Below are 21,697 nucleotides of genomic sequence, written 5' to 3' on the forward strand. Positions count from 1 at the left end.
ATTTAAATAGTTTAAAGCGATTCCAACATCTTCCCGTTTCTTATACTTAAATTTTAATACCAAGATGTTTGCTGATTTGTTTGCAAGACATTAGAAATCTGGCATTACCTAGAATTTGTTAAACAACAATTGAGCAGGTTTTGTTGTTTACTCTCATAATCAAAATGAAATTGACAACTGAGCTTCAAAAATGCCATGTGGCAGTGTTTGTCAGCGTGCTTTCTTATAGCAAGTTTTATCACTCGACAAAGACAGGTTGGAAGTCTAAAGAAAGATAAAGAGCTGCATTTCGCTTTTGCTTTTCTTTCTTATTTTATTCACTACATATTGTTATCTTGGAAAAAAGTCACTTTTAAGAAATCAATTATTGCCGGGTGGTTGTGGTGCACGCCTTTAATCCCAGCACTCAGGAGGCAGAGGCAGGCAGATCTCTGGGAGTTCGAGGCCAGCTGGTCTACAAGAGCTAGTTCCGGGACAGGCACCAAAGCTACAGAGAAACCCTGTCTCGAAAAACCAAAAAAAAAAAATCAATTATGCTTTTCTTTAATACAAAATGCAATAAAATGAAATGAAATAATAAAATAGTCACTTTGGGCACATGTACAGTGGCATCCAAATTGATCCACATATTAAAATGTCAACCTGTTTTTAAAAGTAATTAAAAATCTGAACGCACACTTCATAAACCTACTAATAAATCCACAGAAAACTTGGGAATCTAAGATCTTGATTAGAGCTGACCTAGACTCAAGCCCTTAGATGTCTTGCATAGATCACTTCTATTCGAAGTTCCCACCGACACTACTATGTTTTTGTTTGTTTGTTTAGCTTAAGTTTAGATTTGCTTTTTAATGTTCACTTTAGAAAAAATCTGAAGTGTTTGTGCCTTCTTGACACCTGGAGCTGTGTTCTCCCACACTGGCTCCTTTTAAACCAGACATACATTATTTAGACATAAAAACCAGTAAAGTAGCTGGCCAGTGTTGGCGCATGCCTTTAATCCTAGCACTTGGGAGGTAGAGGTAGGCAGATCACTGTGAGTTTGAAGCCATATTAGTCTTCAAGAGCTATTTTTAGGACAGCTACCAAGCTACAGAGAAACCTTTTCTCAAAAAACCAAACCAAAAACAAACAAACAAACAAACAAAAGAAAAAAACTGTTTAGGTATTACCTTAAACCTTACACTTACACAGAAGAGACTATATAAGATGAGCCAATTTATTTTTTCTTAGTAAACTGTATTGTATTGCACTAGACTAAGTCCTAAATATTAGGAAACCAATCTTTTTATCATTTAATAACATTATTGAACTCCTTATTTATTTCCTTCAGTGTTCATTATATTTATGTATGGGCTAAGAGCAGTAGGCAGTTTTAGGTCCAGATGGTAGAACAGCATTGATGATTCCACTCTTTCTGCTTCATCAGAAACGCCCCTGTAATCTCATGGATACAGCTGATTTTCACCTGGTTTGGGGTCACGGCTAGTTGCTATTATGCCTTTAAACCTTAGCTGTGTAGAACATGTGCTAGTGAAGTATGTGATTTTATTTTATTCTATTTTGTTATGCCTTACCTGTCTCTTTTTGCCTCTCTCCCTCCCTCCCTTCCTCCATCCTTTCCTTCCTTCTTTTGTCTTCCTCTTTTTCTGTTTGTCTCATTATTTTTGTCTGTTTTGACAGTGACATATCTAAAGGGATTTTCCTATGGAACTTCAGAATAAAGAGATGAAGTGGGGTTTGTAGTTGCCATTCCTCTATTTCTTGTGTTTCAATTTGGTAAACTATTTTTGTTGATGTTAATATGCTAAGATAACATTGTGCTAACATGTTAATGGGCTAGCAGAAACACTGCACATGGTTCTATGATGAATGCTATATACTTTTTTTCACATTCTTGTATCTTGAGTCACAGTATCAGAGACCACTCTGTCATTTTCCACAGTCATACCTAAGTGTGAACAAATGTATATGCTCAGTAAATTAGCAATATGAATGAAACTGGGAAATACCTAAAAGAAACCTTGGAGAATGAGATTTAAAATCTAATATAATTTACACTAGAGAGATTACTTATTCAACTGTTTATATTGATAGACATATATTTAAAACATATGCACATGCAGAAAACAAATTATAGTACTAATAATTTATTCGATGCTTAACCGTTATTGATTTCATGCAGGGTTAAATTTTAGAAATCATTTGCCTTTAAACATTAACTTCTCACAACACCTTGGGCAAGGGCTAAGAATTTTGTAGGTTTAATACATTAAATAATACTACAGGAAACAACCTGCAGATCCTAACAATTTTTCAGGAGTTTAAAATGTATAAAAGATCCTGAGTTCTTTACAATGAGTACCTCAGCAAGAAATCACTAAGAGATTGAAAGCATTAGCATGCAATATTTACTGTGAACCTTGAAAAAAAACAATAATGCCTAACACCACTCCATCTACTTTGCTAAATTAGCGTAATCAGTGATCTTATTTTTTTTAACTAGTATGAACCAATTAATGTTAAGACAGAGAGTTATAGTCAACTAACATTCCAGCTGGACTTAATGCATGAATAATATATGATACCTTTCAAATGTTTAGTTAATTGTTTGGCATTGAAAATAAAATTAAATACAACTAAATAAAAATGTGCTTGCTTACAATTCATAATACCATGCATTTTTCTATCTCATGTATGATTTAAAAACTGAAATACCCTACATCAAGCAGTTACTAATAAACACCAATTATTTCTCAATTTAGCTAAAGAGTGGAACAATTATATTATTCCATAATCTCTTATAAATTTGGAATAACAGAATTGCTCATTTAACTGATAATTGCTTTTATCCACGAACTTTTGCATAGTATCATACTTTGCAGAAAAAAAAAGAACAAAACAGAAAAAATAAAATTGAGTTTTTACTGCAGAAGCACAATGGGGTTCTAATACTCTACTAGAATTAAGTCATAAACCATTTAAGAAGGCAGTGCATTTTTTAGCTTTAATATTACAAGTGGTGCATACTTTCTTTTCATGGCACAACTGAGAATAATTGCAACTACTATCAGACTTCTTGCTTTGTAGAGGAGTCACCAAGGTAAGCATGCTGCCTGTTTGGCTGTGACCCAGCTCTAGTTCCATCCCAGAGAACTGCTTTGCCAGCTTTAATTACTGAAAGCTCAGTTCTGAGAGGGCTTGTATAGCCCATGATATTAAGAGAGATCCTACCTGAATGTATGGATTAACCATAGTTACTTAAGTAGCAGAGTGTTTTCTATATAGTATCTTTACTTCTGGGATACTGGTGAGAGTGTAGTTTTGAAGGTATATTTTACTTTAAAGTGAACGTGATATTTGCTTGAATGAATTCCTGTAAGTTGTATTTGTCTAGAGAAAGTTATAATCGTACAAATTATAATGTAGTACAGTACCCAATAGTTTGAGTAGGTCAATCTTATTTTATATAAAAAAACAATATTAAAAATATTAACTACCTCATTAAAGCTATATCCATGTAGCTGTTCCCTCTAGAATGGAGTCTTCTCTCTGGATGGAGACCTAGCAGATTCACATCATTGTGAACTTATGAGACTCCTCCTTGCCATTAGACGAGCAGAAAAAAAAAAAACCTGCTAGAAGAGATGTGACTCTTTAGTGGAGCAGCTACCTAGTGATACATCTTTTGTGAGACATCACCCTTGATGGGGCAGAGATGTATTGTGTTTCGGTTGCCAGAATCTCCTACGCTCCTCTAAGTGAGAGTTCATCCTGTCTGTATAAGCTCTTGCAATAGACTAAACAAGATAGATTTGGTCTTCCAACTCCTTCATGTGTATAGGTACTTCATTGCTTGTTAGGAAAAAAAATAACACAGTGGTTGTAAGAGAACCACAAATTTTAGGAGGCTTCCAGACCTTAGCACAACCGAATCTGTGATGGAACTGTCATTCAGGCTATAAAACTCAGAATGTAGGGAGCACCACCTATGAAGCAAGACCTATTCCATACAATGCCATAGTTATGGAAAAGTATCTGAATATACTAACCTTACTTATTGGTTCTCGCTGACCTTTTTTGTTAGCTGAAGTACGTCAGCCAAGGACATGGTTTTTATGCCTAAAAGTTTACCCTGTAAAAGGCCTGAAGTTGTACTGGGATCCCAAATAGCCAGTGTAGATGGTGGCTGCCACATGAAAACTTTCTATTGGCTTAAAGCCATGTCCAAGCAATCTTCGTTGGTTTATACCCCAGAACATAGTTACTTTCTTAGACGTGAAAAACAGAATTTTATTTCAATCAGTTTTTCTCCATCCAGCTAATATAGTGTAATGATACTTGTACCAGATAAATCTAGATTCCAAACCAGGCAAATGAAAACCGTCATTTTGTAAGGCAGTGGTGCTGCACGCTTTTTCCCCAGCACTCAGGCGGCAGAGGCAGGCAGATTTCTGTGAGTTTGATGTCCTCCTGGTCTACATGAACTAGTTCCAGGGAAGCGAGGGCTGTTACACAGAGAAACTTTAAAAAATGAAAACCAAAAATAAAAAGAAAACAATCATTGTGAGGCTAAGGGAAGTAGTTTAATATGTATGAATCTTGGTTTCCATAAAAATATGGCAATTATAATAGTTGTATAATTATTTTAATGAATACTAAACAGGACACCATGAGACAATTTTGAAAGTGCTTATATAATTTAATTATTTTTGTTTGAAGAAGAAAATTGTCCCTAGACATAGACTTATGGTTTTGAGAAGACTGTGATAAATTTAATTCTAATATTTTATTCTCCTTTATATTAACCTGTAAAGTAAAACTTATATCCTATATAATTATCCAGAGAGTCATGCTACAACTGTAAAGAATGAATCACTTTGGGAAGTTTAGCTACAATAGACACTTATATGAAGCTTATACAATATCCTAGAAAAGGAGGCTGAAAAGTTCTTAGAGTCAGAGGAGCAGGACCCCCAGCTACAAGCTATTGAAGTCTAGAAATGACAGAAATGCTATACTATAGTGCTGTAAACAATATGATTGCACAAACAAGACCTGCTTAGTGATCATTCATATTGATGTATCTACATGGATGGAAAAAATTCACAAAGACCCACACATAGATGAAGAAGTATAAGCAATCAATGACTGTTGAGGGATGGATAATCAGTGCTTTCCAGGGGCAATCCCCAGATAAGCTATCTAATCACAAGAGGTCATTCTTAAACATATCTTATACATATAAATAATACAAAATAGACACTGAAGGTATATATCTATCTATATTGATATCTATCTATTCATACTTACCTATATATAATCATATATAATCTATATCTATACCTATGGATAAAATGTATGTATATATGCATAATTAGTAATAATATTTAAGAACAAAGAGGTCATAAGCAAGAAGTGGGGGAACATAGGAGTGGTTCGAGTGGGAGAGAAAAGATACGGAAATGATTTAAAGACCGTACTCATGTACAAAAGTTAAAAACATTTTTAAAATTTTCAAACTTGATAAAGACCTTGTCAGATATCTTAGTACATCTTTAAGTACATCAGTGTTATTGGCTCTCGTCTTTGGAATTATTTTGTTGAGTTCTGTTTATTTGACTAGAACCTTGGGCACTAAGCCCAGAATAATTCAATTGATGTTATGACTAAGTACAAACTTCCCAACACTGCATTTTCAGTCAATACATTATGAATTGTTGGCATTAATTGCTGCAAACAGATGTGAAATATTTTTATGTAGGTCTCAGGTTTGATCATTTTAATCTATATCTGATTGATACTCTGTTTAGAGGATATTAAACTTGTAATTATTTTCAGATAATTAAGAATTAAAAGTGCCCATTTTTTATTCAGCCTGACAGCCCCTCTGAGAAACATTTTAGGACATGTTAATGGTTGTTTTTTAAGTTTTGTTATATTTAAGTAATAGAGTCTTAAAAATTTACATTTGGATGTGGGTTCTTTTATGTATTTAAAATTTTTGATATTTAATTCTATTATAAAGTAACACTAAAAAAAGCTAAGTAAAGGTTAATGTAAACTTTTGAATTTGTCATTATTATACAGGAAAATCCATTCATAAATTGGAAAAAAAATAAAACCTAAACATCTGTCTTACAAAGCAGACTAATTCTTGATATCATATAGACAATTCAAATATGATATGGTCTTTCACTTGTTTAAATTTGCAAAAACTGTTGAGTAATTAAAATAATTTTACATCATCCTATTTTATTATTTAATATCTGAATGAGAGGTCTTCCTTTAGAGTTTTAAAATCATTTTAAATTCTTCTTTAGAAAGAAATTTTCTGCCTGTCAGAATTATAGCACAACTACTTATGGAAATTGAAGAACTTTGTTTGAATATATAGAAAAACACATTCGATTTCATGGAAATATTTTTGGAAAAACATAGATTTAAATTGTTTAAATTGTTCAGTGTGAAAAGAAAGCTGACCCACCAGGACAAAACTAAGGCATTTGTAACCCTATATGCAAATGATCTTTGAGTCAGCATTGAGGATGCTCGTTATCAGCACACATAAGACCTACTGGCTAGTTATCTGAAGAAACAGTCAAAAAGACAAGAAAAATTAAAATACAATAAAAGTAGAATTTCAATTTCATCTAGGTTCTCTGATTCTCACCTACGACACATTCTATAGGTTCTCTGATTCTAGTACACATTCTATGCCAGACAGAAAAGCGAATGAAAACATGTATCTTAAACTTGTGCTTAAACATTCTGCTTCTGGTTGTCATATGTGGAAGAAATAATGCAATACAAGCTACAAATCTTATTCCTTAGATCAATTCTTTTCTTAAAGTTGTTGCAAAATCTGATATTACATAATATCTGGTTTCCATGTGTCTGCTTTGAGAATCTCACTTTTTTATGCTGACTCAAAAACTTATTGTTTCTGTGATAGAGTTTATTTCTACACTTAATGGTTCTTCTATAGATAATGCTGAACAAAATGGATTAGAACAGATCTAGGAAAGTGTGCCCTGGCATTAATGGCAGGTGTCTAAGCTGTTTCTAATGTAGTCATAGACTTTGAAGTGAAAAAAAAAATAAATAACTTAAGAGGTCGAATACACTTTATTCTTAGATTATCCAGCTCAGTTTACAAATTAAAACATTACTGAAGGCAGACAGCTAGTTGATCTGTGATTTGATTAATCTGCATGCACAGGGGGAGAAAAAATGAGCTCTTAAGTGCAAGTAAAGACAGAAGACACTCCCATCTTCTCATGTAGTGTATTGAGAGCACCTCAATTATCTTTCATAGCCATGGTACTGTTCCTTGTCATCCAAGTAAAACTTCAATGATTTCAGCTCTATGTTGAGCAAAGAGCACACACACACACACACACACCACATACACACACACGGGCGTGCACACCCACACCCACTTTTAAATTGCCACCGTGCATAACATTTGTATTCCATTCTATAAGCCTCTCATTGTGAGTCCTCATAGACTTGATGAATATCCCATTAGGATAAAGATCCAGTCAGCTGCAATATTGTTTATAATTTTAAAGCTTTTTAGGCTGCAATGAAAGGGCAATGATTTTGTTTCATTTAAAGGGGAATATTGTGAAACAACTGAAGGATATTCAAGACAGAGGCTATGCTATTTTACTCTTCTATGTGTGTTTTATTACACAAATTAGGTTTTATTAGGCTATTTTACTGAATGCTTTCTTTTAAACAATTTAAATAATGTAAAAGATCCCTTTCCATTCTCCTGTTCTTCCTTAATATATTTATCTGAATCCCTTCACTTTCCATGCTCAGTTGTGTACAGGAGGTAAGAAAACATACAGAGATAGGAGTATTGGGTTTTGAAATCAAAACCTGGAGATTTATTAAGGTCTCCAAACTCCTCATTCTATTAAAAGATACAGCAGCTTAGACATTACAAAAAAAGACAATTTTCTAATTTTTCAAAGCTTACTAATTTTAATGAAACACACAAAAACTTTGTTTTCCTATGAAACTCCACCAACAGTGTAAAGTTGCTGCATAGCAAACGCAATAATGAGTGAGTTTTAAGATGACCATAAATATATATTGTTTGCTAAAGACAACTAACTGATTAACACAAAGTAGGACTTTTGAAAACTTAAAAGTATGACTTATCTTGTATTGGATCAGAAAAACTAAAAGTTTAACTTTCCTCACTAACATCAACATGGACTCCACTAAACACTGAGTACAGTAATTCCATATAATTGTGAGAATGTAGGGTAAAGCTTAGAAACGGTCAAAACTTGAATGCTTTTACAAAAGGAGTCACACAATAGCTACAAAATCTGAATATCATTTTTCTAATAAGGAGTCATTTTTATACCGTAGATATCAGAGCTTTGCTCAATGGTCAGAGCATTAATGGTACTGAACACCTTTCAGATGTTTTGTCTTCTTAGTTTTATACACATTAGATAAGATACTTAAAGGGATATTATAATTACCTCTTTACCGTTTGGGACCCTGAACAGGAGCGTGCATACTTCTCCTCTTGGATTCCTCTGAAGGACAGAGAGGTGTGTTTGTGCCCAATATATATGAGCAATTTGGACCAAAAGGCATTTTCTGAAATCAGCTTCAGGTGGAAAGAGCTGTAGGTCCCAGGAGCACTGTCTTTTTCAAACAAGGAACAGAGTGGAGGAGGTGGTAAGGAAGTCTGACTTACTCACCTTCAAACCTGAAAACAACGTTGAAGAGTTATCCTGACTTAGAATGCCCATGTAGTTAGCAGAAGGTTGGCTTTCTGGGCATCATGGCCTGCCATCCTACAGCCCAGTCTCACTTTCTTGCCTTCCGTCATAGATGTACTCACTGACTATCTAACTTCTTATGTGTTGCTCTTTGGAACAATGTGCAGATGAGAGAAGTACAGTAATACCTGTCCACTGCAACTTAAAACTGAACAGCTAAGGGATTTAGTCTTTACCAGCAGGCAGAACTAAACTCTGCTTCCCAAAACTAGCATAAACTTGGCAAATGAAAAATGGCTCTACAGTTGCACACATTCATTGCCATGCATGCAAATACACCAAACTCCTCTACCAAACACACAAATCATACACACACATACACACACATGCACACACACACGTACACACACAGAGACAGACAGACAGAAAAAGAGATAAAAATATTAAAGCTGCACAGTTCAAAATACTCTAAGTTTTCTTTTTCTCTTTGGGGATGTCCACAAGATTGCAGTGGGATCTCTAGCAGTGTTCACAATTCAGAAAGAGTGTGTTGTAGCATATTTCATGAAATATCCTAAAGACATTTTCAAAACTGTAAGCATGAAGGGGTAAAATATGAACTATTTCCATATGGTTGGCAATTAATAGCACAATGACTATATTGGTCTGTTGCCAAATATCATTAACATTAAAATATGATGGAAGACTTCATGGAGATGTGCAGATAAGTTGAGAATGATGATTGTTTTTGGTAGTGCAAAAACTGGGTAAGAGCAATCATTTTTCAGTTCTCCGGTTAAATTGTTCTTTAGATATCATAATGATTAGACCTCTTACATATATGTATACATAAAAATATTAAGTACATTAGAAACTGTGGTACAATAAGACCCATGTGTGGTACAAACTAAGTAATTTATGATTTTTCTTAAAAATATTCTAGCAAAGCAAACTTACCAGAAGGAAATCACAACCCCATAAAATAAAAGACTCTTGATAAGCTGCAGGAGCAATCAGGGTCATGGTCAATAGCAAGTGGCCTCAGGAGGCCGATCTTAATGATGACTGGTATTGGAAAACCACTTAAAATAAAATGAGATATTCACCATGCATCTATTCACTTGCTGAACTAGATTTATGAAGTTTCTGGAAATATTCATGTACTCATTCATTCCTTAGCATGTGGCTACTAATGCTATAGTGTTTTAGAGGGCATAAACGAAATAGAAGACTGGCTTAGCCTTCAAAGAGTACTTATTTTCATAATGAAAAATATGATAATCATAATAGCAATCTCAATAACTACTCTAAGTGCCATTTACCAAACGCTGTTATTTGCAGACACTGGGCAGTGTGATGTATGGGCATTAGTCTCAGTTCACATCCACCACAAGAAGTGAAAGTGATTTACTACACTCAGTGAATGACGAGCTGGGAGAAGGAAAGCAGGAAGTTTTCTTGCTTCATCTTTTCCAGATAACCAGCAGTAACTTTGGGATTTCAAAATAAATATAAATGCAACCCTATTTTAATTCTAACTACCATTCCAAACTGATTTGCAAAACCATTAAAGAGTAATATGATGATGTTAATATACAGAGATAGCAGTTGGATGACGAACAAAGCACTAAGTCCTCAAGAATTTAAAACAGTCCTCAAGAGCCTGTGATGGAGAAAAGGTGCTGTCCCTTTCTTTCCCATAATTCCCTCATTCACCCATCTTCCCTTTTCTTCTCTCTCCATCCCTTTCTCCCCCTCCCACTTTTTGCCATGAAGTACTGTTTTAGATAATTTTTCTTTTAAATATGTAATTGTATTGGCTATTTGGCTTAACATATGCATGTTATGGTGAAGTAAATACTTCTTACAGTACTTAGGAACTAAAAACTAAAATGTATTTATACACCTACTAAATGTAATAATAAATTTATTGGTTTTAAAAATGTGTATTTGTTTCTAAAAGAAAAGTGTGTGTTTGTGTGTGTGCGTGTGTGTTTGTGTGCTTGTATACATTTGGAACTAAGGAATTTAACTGTAGGAGGTTGGAATTTAAAGTTTAGATAAAGACCTAGTGGTCAAAGGCTTACCATCACATGTTGTGTGGAAGTGTCATCATGATCGGACAGAAATACAACATCCAGACTCCTGACCACCCATGCTCCATACTATGTATGGATAAATAACATATACTTGGTAAATTTATTATTGCTGGATTATTAAGTTCCTATAAGTTGCCCAGGAGAAAGAGAAGAAAGCTCAAAGCCAAACCAATAAACAAAGAGAAGTTAAAGATGATTTTAGTCCATCTTCTAAACTCTGCCATTCTTTGTTCTCACCTCACATGCCCAGTACGTATACAGGAAAAAGTGCTTGAAATGAGTGTTTGATTCAATACAATGAAATTTCCCTGCTAGGAAAGAATGCTAAAAATTACATAAATGAGAATGGACATCATCTTACTTTAATTGATGCGATTCTACTGATGCAGTTGAGGAAAAGAAAATTTGGGTCACTGATGAATGCTTTCAAAGAATGAAATTAGATGGAGGTGGGCGGTCCTTGGACTTCCCACAGGTCAGGGAACCCTGATTGATCGGGGGAGGGGGAGGGAAATGGGAGGCGGTGCCGGGGAGGAGGCAGAAATCCTTAATAAATAAATAAATTTTAAAAAAAACAAAGAATGAAATTAGTTTAATATCCTCTCATCTATTAATAAAAAATAAGGCTCAATATATTAACAACTTTTTATTTAGTTAAATTATATAAGCCTAATTTATAGTTCTATTTTTATTTGCGACCAAATACAATACTGTAACACGCAAAGCACAGCCAGGAGCAATTTTTGCTCACTTCGTTATAAATAATAAAAAACACAGAATGCTTTGTTGAGAAATTCCATAAATGCTGCTATTAATCACAGAAAATTTTATTCATTTTAAATTTGCTTAATGAAGTCCTGGGAGAGGGCAATAACTTTAGACCTGATGATATTTTTGACATTTTCATTCTCTGAAATAATGACACTGAAGTGCTCATTTGAAATGATTTTTTTAAAATGGGCTGATTAAAAAGTACAAACAACAGATATTTACAGTTTAATAGTGCTTCTTAAAGTTCTTATCATTCTGAAGAGAAAAGGAGAAAATTACACTCCTTTCATGATGCATTGATATATATTTTATTTTTCTAGACTACCATTAAATGTTAAAAGGTTTTAGTAACTAAAAAATGTGGGTTTGAGGCCAGCCTAGTCTACAAGAGCTAGTTCCAGGACAGCCTCCAAAGCTACAGAGAAACCCTGTCTCAAAACAAACAAACAAACAAACAAAAATGCTTATTTAACAATGACCTTTGTAACCCCAGGTTTGCTTCATTTAAAAATATCTACTCAGTAAATTGAAGCCAAAAGCTATTTCTCTCCTAAGCTGCCTCTTTCTGGCTATTTTTATTAGCAATTTACCAGTGTCTGATCTTCCAAACTGGATGTTAGAACCATCTGCAATTCTTCCCTTTATCCACCATATTTAATCCTGCCTTCTCCATTTCCTTTCTAGTTCTCCAAATGTATCTGTCACCGACTGTTTAAGATCCTGGTGTGAGCCTGTTTCTTTGTTTACTGGATAAAGTTCCTGGATACCTCATCTGTCTAACAGGATTGCCAGAAATGGAGAGGTTCTGTGTGTGGCAGAGCAGCTGTGTGAATTTAGGAAATGGGATAAAGACTACCAGCTTCAGCTTTCTGTAAAGCTGGGCCAATTGAAGAAGTCACCCTCTATAGTGTGAGATTAAACATAAAATACAGATGACAGATGAGATGAGTTCTGTCACACGCTGCATAGCCAAAATGCTTTTCCCTTGTCACCCCATCCCTAAATGTCATCATCTGTTGACACTCAATGTTGCCTGAATCTTGTTAGATACCCTATGCTTAGGGTCTATATGTGAATGCTTTATTTGCAAGCATACATCAAATTTGCTTCTATTTTTCCATTGTCTAGCTTCTGTCTTTCACAGCTATGAGCTTTATTGGTGTTTGTCAAGAGTGTCAGTAACAGGGCACTTGGCTGACCATTACATCTGCACATAATCCTGCTGTGGGAATGGAAGGAACACACACTATTTGAATGTTCACTTGTTGCTCAGAGAGAATGCTTAAGAGCAAAAATTTAAAGTTGGATCTGCCCATCATTGGGCTACTTTGAAAAGAAAGTAACTAGTTAGTAGGAAAATAATTTGATGTGTTTGAAAGCTTCTTATTTGTTGAACTTAAATTCATAGACATGTGAGTTTAAGAAACATAGCTATGTTCTACACCATGCAATTACACATTAAAGGAAAGAAACCCTGACTGAGGCTCATAGACCTTTTGCCACTCTATAGTGGCTGTCAAGGGGCTTGAATAACATATTGTTAAAGTAAGCACAGATACACTTAAGCAAATGCACACATACACACACATGTAATCACACACATGCAGTGGTAGAGAGATGGAGGAAAAGAGGGAAAGAGGTAACTAGGGAGGAAGAGGGGAGTTAGGAAAAAGAAAGCTCAGAAGATGCAGGCTGTGGAGACAGATATGAGTTGTGTGGATTATTCTGGTACTTATTCCCCTGTGGGAAGTAGCTTCATCAAGGCATCCTTGGGTCAAATAAAAGTTATGGCAAGTTTTCCACTATATATTTCTTGTTGATAGCTGTTCCCATTTAATCTTCACTATGTAACGGTCTTGAAGATCAGTTACACTTTGATGATTGAGATTCCAGAATGTGTAATCATACATTTTCTATGACTTGGACGATAGCAGCACACATCACAGTGAGGATAACCAGGGAGTAGTCAGCAGTTGACAACATACCTAGTAAAGCACAGTTATTCTCACCCGCAGTTGAACATTATCTATTGAACATGTAAAATAAAATGAAAAACTAAGGTACAAAGTGTGTTTTTATCAGGGAATACGCAGCAGAGCCATATGGATAACTGGGATAAATCATTGTTTTAGTGTCGCTCTCCCTGGGCAACTCTGCTTTTCCCCCTTCAGTGTCGTTTTATTTTATTGCAAAGTATTCATCCTTTGATACATGTTTCAGCAGAGGGTTGCAATATATATTGCTGTTTGATGAATTAGACACCAGGTCCTTTTACAAGATAAAATGTCTTTTATCAAGCACTAATATTATAGAAACCTGTACCCAGGAGGAAAATGGGACAGACAGTCCACTTAATTTCCTTTATAGTTGAGGGGAAAATAGACATGATCAAGAAATAAAATTTGAGTGTGTGTGTGTGTGTTTACTGATGGCAGAAGAGTCAATAAGGAATTCTCTGGGTTTATTCTGAGCCTGCTAAATTCATATTGCTGAGAACTGTCCACATAATTGTAATGACATTGTAAACCAATAACGATGACTATAAATTACTCTTCCTTTCTGTAAGTGACTGATCTCTTTCATCCTTTTCACTTATTCGTGAGTAAGGGGATTCTTATCACTTTACTGTTAATTTGCTTACATAGGTTAATTTTCTTTACTAATACTCTGGATTTATCTTTAGTTTGTATATTATTAGGTAAAAGATCTCTATAATGTGCTTACTTTTATGATTAAGAAAACATAAGTCAGATTGATATAAGGCATCCACTGTGGTATGTGCCTTTGATAGCCAAAGACAGGCAGATCTGCCCAACCAGGCAGTAGAAATGCAAGGTGATCCTGTCTCAAAACATCTTATAATTATTTCAAATTAATTCAAAGGATTTATAATGTTTCAATGGATACTTGCCATCAGAGAGAGAGAAGAAATTTTATAGTTAACATGAGTTATATCAGGACAGAATTTATATCTTTCCTATCTTTTGTGTGTGTGTGTGTGTGTCCGTGTGTGTGTGTGTCCGTGTGTGTGTGTCCATGTGATTGAGATTCCAGTGTGTGTACTCATGGACAATATACATGGTATAATTTCAGATTTTCTTATTATGGAACTTAAAAATTCACAGCTAAGTAACAAGGTGAACCCTAAAAGGAACATACATAGGTCCCTCTGGGAAGGGGAAATAGACAAAGATCTTCTGAGAAAATTGGGAACATGGGGATGGGAGGAAGAGAGATGAAGAGGAGAACTTTCGGGAATGGGATGGTAGAAGTGAGGAAAGAATCGAAAGGGAGAGTAAGAAAAGACATATCTTGATTGAGAAAAACATTATTGGGCTATCAAGAAACCCGGCATTAGAGAAATTCCTAGGAATACACAAAGATGACCTCAGCTGATACCCATAACAATAGTGGAAACGGTGCCTGATCTGGCCTAGCCTTGTAGTCAGATTGATGACTTTCTTAAATATTGTCATACAACCCTCATCTGATGGAAGCAGATGCAGAGATCCATAGCTGAGCCCTTGTCTGAGCTCCCAATGTCCATTTGAAGAGTGGGAAGAGTTGAGAGTATGAACAAAGAGGTAAAGACCATGATGGAGACACCCACAGAAACAGTTTACCTGATCTAAAGGGAGCCTACCAACTCCCGTCTGACAATGATGGAACCATCATAGGACCAAACTCGAACCTCTGAATGTGGGTGAAAATTGTATGGCTGGGGAAGACTGTGGGGCCATTGGAACCATCGTTGAACCAAACTTGACCATCTGAATGTGGGAGACAGTTTTATGGCTGATGCAGACTGTGAAGTTTCTGGCTGTGAGTTCAGGGTTTATCCATACTGCTTGTACTGGCTTTTTTGGAACTCATTCTCTTTGGCAGGATACCTTGCTCAGCCTAGATATGGGGATATGGAGGAGGGGCTTTGTCCTGCCTGAAAACAATGTACTTAGACTTTGTTGACTCTCCATGGGAAGCCTTAGTCTCTTTGAGGAGGAGATGAAGGGTAAGATAGTGGGGAAGGTAGAGGGATCAGAAGGAGAGGAGGGAGTGGGAACTGGATTTGGCATGTAAAATGAAACAAGATAGTTGTCTTTTTAAAAATAAATTTTGAAAAAATGAAGAAAATCTACAGCTATCATGTCCATCTGCAGGATATCCTTCCTGAGACTCTTATTTGAGACCGGTTGCTCTGTTCTCACTTGCTCTTTGGTATTTCACCCACTCTGTTTGTTGCTCTATTGAGGTTTTAATTAATTGAGGACATTATTGTTGCTGCAATGGACAGAGTCATTTCCAAATGCTTGATGAACTGCCTGAAACAGGAATAACATTTTATTTGACTCCTTTCTCTATCCTAATTTTTCTTCACTGCAAACGTTGAAACAATTTGAAGAAATTTCAGATCACATTCATTTTGAGTAAATGTTTAAATGACACCATATAGGTTTTTTTTTCTTTTCTAACCTTACTTCTCTAGATTTTTCTTTATAATCAACTCCATCATATTTGATATTTCTTAACCATGATATTGTTTAACAAAACTTACATCTTGAATGTGTTTTGAGACATTGAGAGGTAGACATGGAAGTACTACCCACTGATTCTAGGAAAGGACCTAGGGACAAGCTACCACAGCTGCTGGGAAGTTGCTGGTCCTCTGCCAGGTGTCAGCATCTTCAGCATAAGCTCAGCTGCAGAGCACACTTCTTGATTCCCTTTAACTCGCTGCTCCTTCCCTCTCTTTTCTTCCATTTCATTCCCCTGCCTCCTACTTTCTCCTCTTTACATTCCCCTTTCCCTGTAACACCTATCCCTTCCCTTTACAGTTTCCTCCTCCCTTCTGTCCTCCCTGGCACTTCCTTACATTCCCCCCCACACACATCTCAACTCCCTTTCCCTCCTTACCCTTTTCTTCCTTTCCTCTTTGTACATTCCCAACCCTTCCCTTCCTTGCTTCTTTCCTGAAGGCTTTCTCTTCTTTTTCTCCAACTCTTCTCCTCTCCTTTCAGCTAATCTACAGACAACGACAGAGATCTTAAAGTCCAAAGTAAGTCCTACAATGGCTGCATTGCTATATATATTCTGGAATTCCCCATAGAACTGACCAACACTTCTTATCTTGCTCTTATCTTGATATTTTATCCACTGAACCCTATTGTTCCTGAGTCTATTAGTGTTATGTTTGTGTACTGTAAATATTATCAACCTAAGCTTATTCTTCTAAAAGATTCAAACTTGTCATGGTTGATAACAGTTTAATATATGTTCTACATCATAGTTTTCTTATCTTTTCCAGTATTGTCTTTGACAATCTTCCCCCTCTAATAGATTTCTTTCAGTTCCAAATATAATACATAATATATATATATATATATATATATATATATATATATATATAACATTTATTGCTTAACTCCATGAATCTCAACAATCTCAGAAGCCTTTATCATTTATGATGCTTCAGGTTTAAAAAATGGAAGGAAGTTATCTTGCAAGATAATTCTGAATTTTCACTTTATATCTTATCAAGATTAGATATAGGTTATATATCACTGGTCAGTTGGTAGTCTCATGAATATTTCTTTGAAAAACATAGGCCATTGTTTAGTTTCTATCTTACCTTAAGGGAAACTAAACAACTGTGGAGTGCTTGGCAAATGTTTTGAAAGAATTTGATTCCTTGTTTAGGTTTTTAAATTAGAAAAACATTGAAACCATCTCAGGGAGATTTACTAAAGTCATTGCCTTATATGATTCTGTCTTTCATGTTCCTTTTAATCCTTTTGGATCAAAACTTTGTTAAAAGTGAGTAGATCACTGTAAGAAGATAGGAATATACAATGGAATATGGAAGTGGATATATGTCAATTTACTCAGTCAGTGTTTAACTTCATGCTGTTCCTTATTAGATGAGAACAAGACAATATGGATTTATAGAGTTTTAAAAGTTTGTTTAGTGTTAATTTTGAGGAATATTTTTAAGTAAAATTATCCATATGATCCTTAGCTAGAAATTAAAGGACAATTAACAATTCAAAATTGTGAAATACTAGCCCGGCACTGATGAGGGATTCCCCTCTGTATGCTGTGAATATCATTGGTTAATAAAGAAACAGCTTTGGGCCTATAGCAGAGCTATAAAGGAACAGTGCTAGTTGGGAGAGAGGGAAGGTAGAACTAAACTGAATGCTGGGAGAAAGAGGCAGATTTAGAGAGAAACCATGGAGCCACTGGTGGAGACAGACACACTGAAATTTTGTTGGTAGACCACGACCTCGTGGTGATGCACAGATTAATGGAGATGGGTTAAATTAATATGTAATCATTAGCCAATAAGAAGCTAGAGCTAATGGGTCAAGCAGTATTTTAAATAATATAGTTTCTGTGTGATTATTTGGGGGCTGAGCAGCTGGGAACCAACAATTGGCCCTCTTCCACAATAAACATAGTTCTTAAGGGCTCCACAGGCTGCAGGATCATTTCTGCCTCTGGCTTCTGTCATGCCATGTCTTTTGCCTGAAAATTTTTTCATAAACTCACCTCAGACACTCTATTTTTCAGTTTTGAGCTACCTGTTCAATTCCAGGAAAGTCTTCCTTTGCTAGTCACCATGAAAGTAAGGCTGTTTGATATTCTCCTCACTTTCTTGTTAGAAAAGCCATAGCAAAATCAAGTAACTGAAGAAGCTATGAAATAAGAGGTGTTTTCTAATAGTTTGGGAGTTGATTAGTGTTGAAAAACTTACACAACTTTTTTGGGCATCTGTTTGACTTAAATATGGCCACCATTATGATTCCCTTTCACCTTCCTGTTTCTTTTTGCCTAAATGCTACTCCTGTGTCGTTGGACATACAGATTACCCAGATTACCTCTTGTTATAAGAACACCAATCAAATTACTGGTCCCATATCCCTTACCTAATGCTAGTTTCAACCTTAAAATATAATCACATTCTAGAGTACAGGAACTAAGAGCTTCAACAGAGAGTAGAAAGGAACTTAGTTCAGCCAAGAAAAATCTCATCATGCTTTATAATTTTTGTAATGACTCAACTTTAAAGAATAATTTTATTATTAATTTATTTTATTTTATATATTTTCCCTTCAGTGTTATCTCTATGAAGATAGGGTGTGGTGTGTGTGTGTGTGTGTGTGTGTGTGTGTGTGTGAGAGAGAGAGAGAGAGAGAGAGAGAGAGAGAGAGAGAGAGAGAGAGAGAGAGTGAGTGAGTGTGTGTGTCTGTGTGTGTTTGTGTGTTTACTTCTCCTCTGACTAACACAGTTTGTAGTTTCAGGCTGTGTAAGCAGCACAAGGAAATGAGTAAGGATTTGGAATCCATCAAAATGGCTAGTACATTTCATTAACGGTGATTTATGCTATTGGAAAACAGAAATTAGTCCTGCTGTTAATTTTAGATTATTTATCTCCTAACAAGAAAAGAAATGCAGAAAGCTTTCTCTAAAGAACTAGCTGAATTGGATTTCTGTAGGCTTTGCAGCAAAAATGATTTTCTATCTACATAAGATTAGTACTTGAATTTCTTAAGGAAGCCTAGGCACTATACTCTATCCTTCCTTGTTCTAGTGGGTAGAATATCAAAAAACTTTTCCACCCATAATGTTTTTTGGCCATAGTTTTCAGCTAATGCTTGAGAAGTATCTTAGTTTTCTATTGAGACAGAACAACATAGCCATGGCAACTTATAAAATAAAGCAGTTTTTTTTTTTTTTTTTGTGAGGCTACAGTTCCAGAGATGATATAGCCTGTGATCATCACAATGGTAAAACATGGTAACATAAAAAGACAACAGCAGAGAGAGAGAGAGGAGTAGAGTTAGCAGGGAGGGGTGAAAGGAAAGGGACTAGGGGTTTGATTGTGTTAAGATTAGGAGAGGGGCTAGGGTCAGGACAAAGGCAATAACTTGAAATGATATGGACTTTTGTAAGCTCAAAGCCTTCCCCCAATTTCTACACACAGTTTCCAATGAGGTCATACTTTCTAATCCTTCCAGTTCTAGTAACTTAGGACCAAATTATTCAAACACACGAGTCAACATGGGGAATTCTCATCCAAACCTTCACAGAGTCGAATCCTAGACCTTAGGGTGAGAGAACATCATTGCCAGGCTGATAATATAGATGTGAATTACTTTAAGGAAGGGCATCTATCAGTCAAAGTATTGGCATTGGATTATCACCAGAACAACTCAGACCTTTGTCTGAGCTCTTATTCCTCAAAGCAGTCAGCCTGATGTTAATTCACTGAAACACATGTGCACTTTAGCTAGTTTTCATGCCAATCCGAATGATACAAATAAAGGCTACTTGGTCTCCTGTAAAATTAATGTAATTTTAATGGCAAGTTATGTTACTTTTGGTAGTTGCTGCTTATATGGTTCAAATGGGTGACTCCAAAAACTATGTCTTAGATGCTTGGGGTGGAGCCTGTGGTATTTTGCGTAATGTCATTGACTTTAGTGAGATAAAATTAGGTTCGTTGAGGATCCCTCATGCATAGGATTATGGGACCACATCACAGTCCTTCTTTTCTTTTTCAACAACAACAAAACTGTTAAGGTCTTTCTCTGTCACAGAATCTCTGCTTGACATGCTGTGTTGTCACAGGACTAATTCAGTGATGAACTTCAAACGTTAAAGCATTCCTTCCTGTAAGCTAATTCTCTCAAGTTTTTACTGCAGTGACAGAAAGCTGACTCATGCAGCTGTTAGTGACTAATAATAATAATAATAATAATAATAATAATAATAATAATAATAATAAGCTTCACAGGATCATAGTCATTCCTTCTCCACAGGTACTTTCTAATTTCCAATGTCTGAATAAATAAAAGAATTTTATATCACAATGTTTAAAATATGCTTCGGTATGGAAAGTAGAATGGTTTGCTGATGATACAATCAAAATAATATCAATGTAGTTTAATAAATTGTCGTTGATTTCTACTTCCAGAAAAGTACACATAATTACTTATTTCCATATGGATACTAAGATTCAATAAATATCTATAGAGTGAATATTACCAAACAAAAACTTAAAATCTATTTAAAACAAATTACCACTGCCTTTGTAATTTTGGGTCCTTTGTAAAAATATAAGAATCAAATACCAAAATTTATTTGAGGAACATATCTTTTATATTATTATTATCATCATCATCATTGCACAATAATATGAAGGAGTTACAATTACTGAGGGAAATTAAAATAATATTGTTTTGACTTCTAAAGATGATAGGATATTTGTAATTAAAAGGCATTACTAAGCCAATGGTTATCATTAGGAACTTTCTCCACTGAGTAACTATCCTGATTACCTCCTGTCATCCGGGGTAGTTATCAACGCCAAGAAATGTATCAGTAATATTCCCTGTGAAATTGGGTTCCCATAGTAATTTTATGTGTGCCTCATTGAAAATTTTCTCAGATTTTCAAATTGGACCCACAATAGCATGTTAAATAAAACTAAAGTTCTCAGGTGTAATATTTATTTATTTGATGATCGTGAATTGATATCAGAAGGGAAGGAATGACAATTTCCCTCAGACAATTATATATTCTCATCCTCAGAGGGTGTACTGGAACTCTGGACATGTGATTAGTCCTCATATTCCTTAATGTGTTTCCTTTGGGGATATTTAACAAAAGGGAGATCATAGCAATATACATTACAGAAATAAGACAATTAGGAACAGGCAAAATTTAAATATTAAGACACAATACCTGTCTTGACCTCCATACTATTTAAGCATGGCTGTAGGTATCTCAGATTAATACTCAGAGAGCACACACCTTTAAGCATAGATTGATGAACTAAGAATCAAGCTTACTGTATCAGTTGCATTTCCACCATGTTTTCTGGTTTCTTTGGGAGAAGGTGTTGTCTTATTCTTACTCTACAGCATGCTTACACATTTTAAAATTTTTAATCAGGACAACAACATCCTTTATTTAATAACATTGCCTCTTTAATCTTAATCAATCATTAAGTTCAACTGAAATATTTAGATATGAAAAGATAAAACTTCACCCTGACTGTTATTCTCTTCAGCT

The sequence above is a fragment of the Microtus pennsylvanicus genome, chromosome 9 (genome assembly GCF_037038515.1).
Source record: "Microtus pennsylvanicus isolate mMicPen1 chromosome 9, mMicPen1.hap1, whole genome shotgun sequence".
In the NCBI taxonomy this organism is placed as follows: Eukaryota; Metazoa; Chordata; class Mammalia; order Rodentia; family Cricetidae; genus Microtus; species Microtus pennsylvanicus.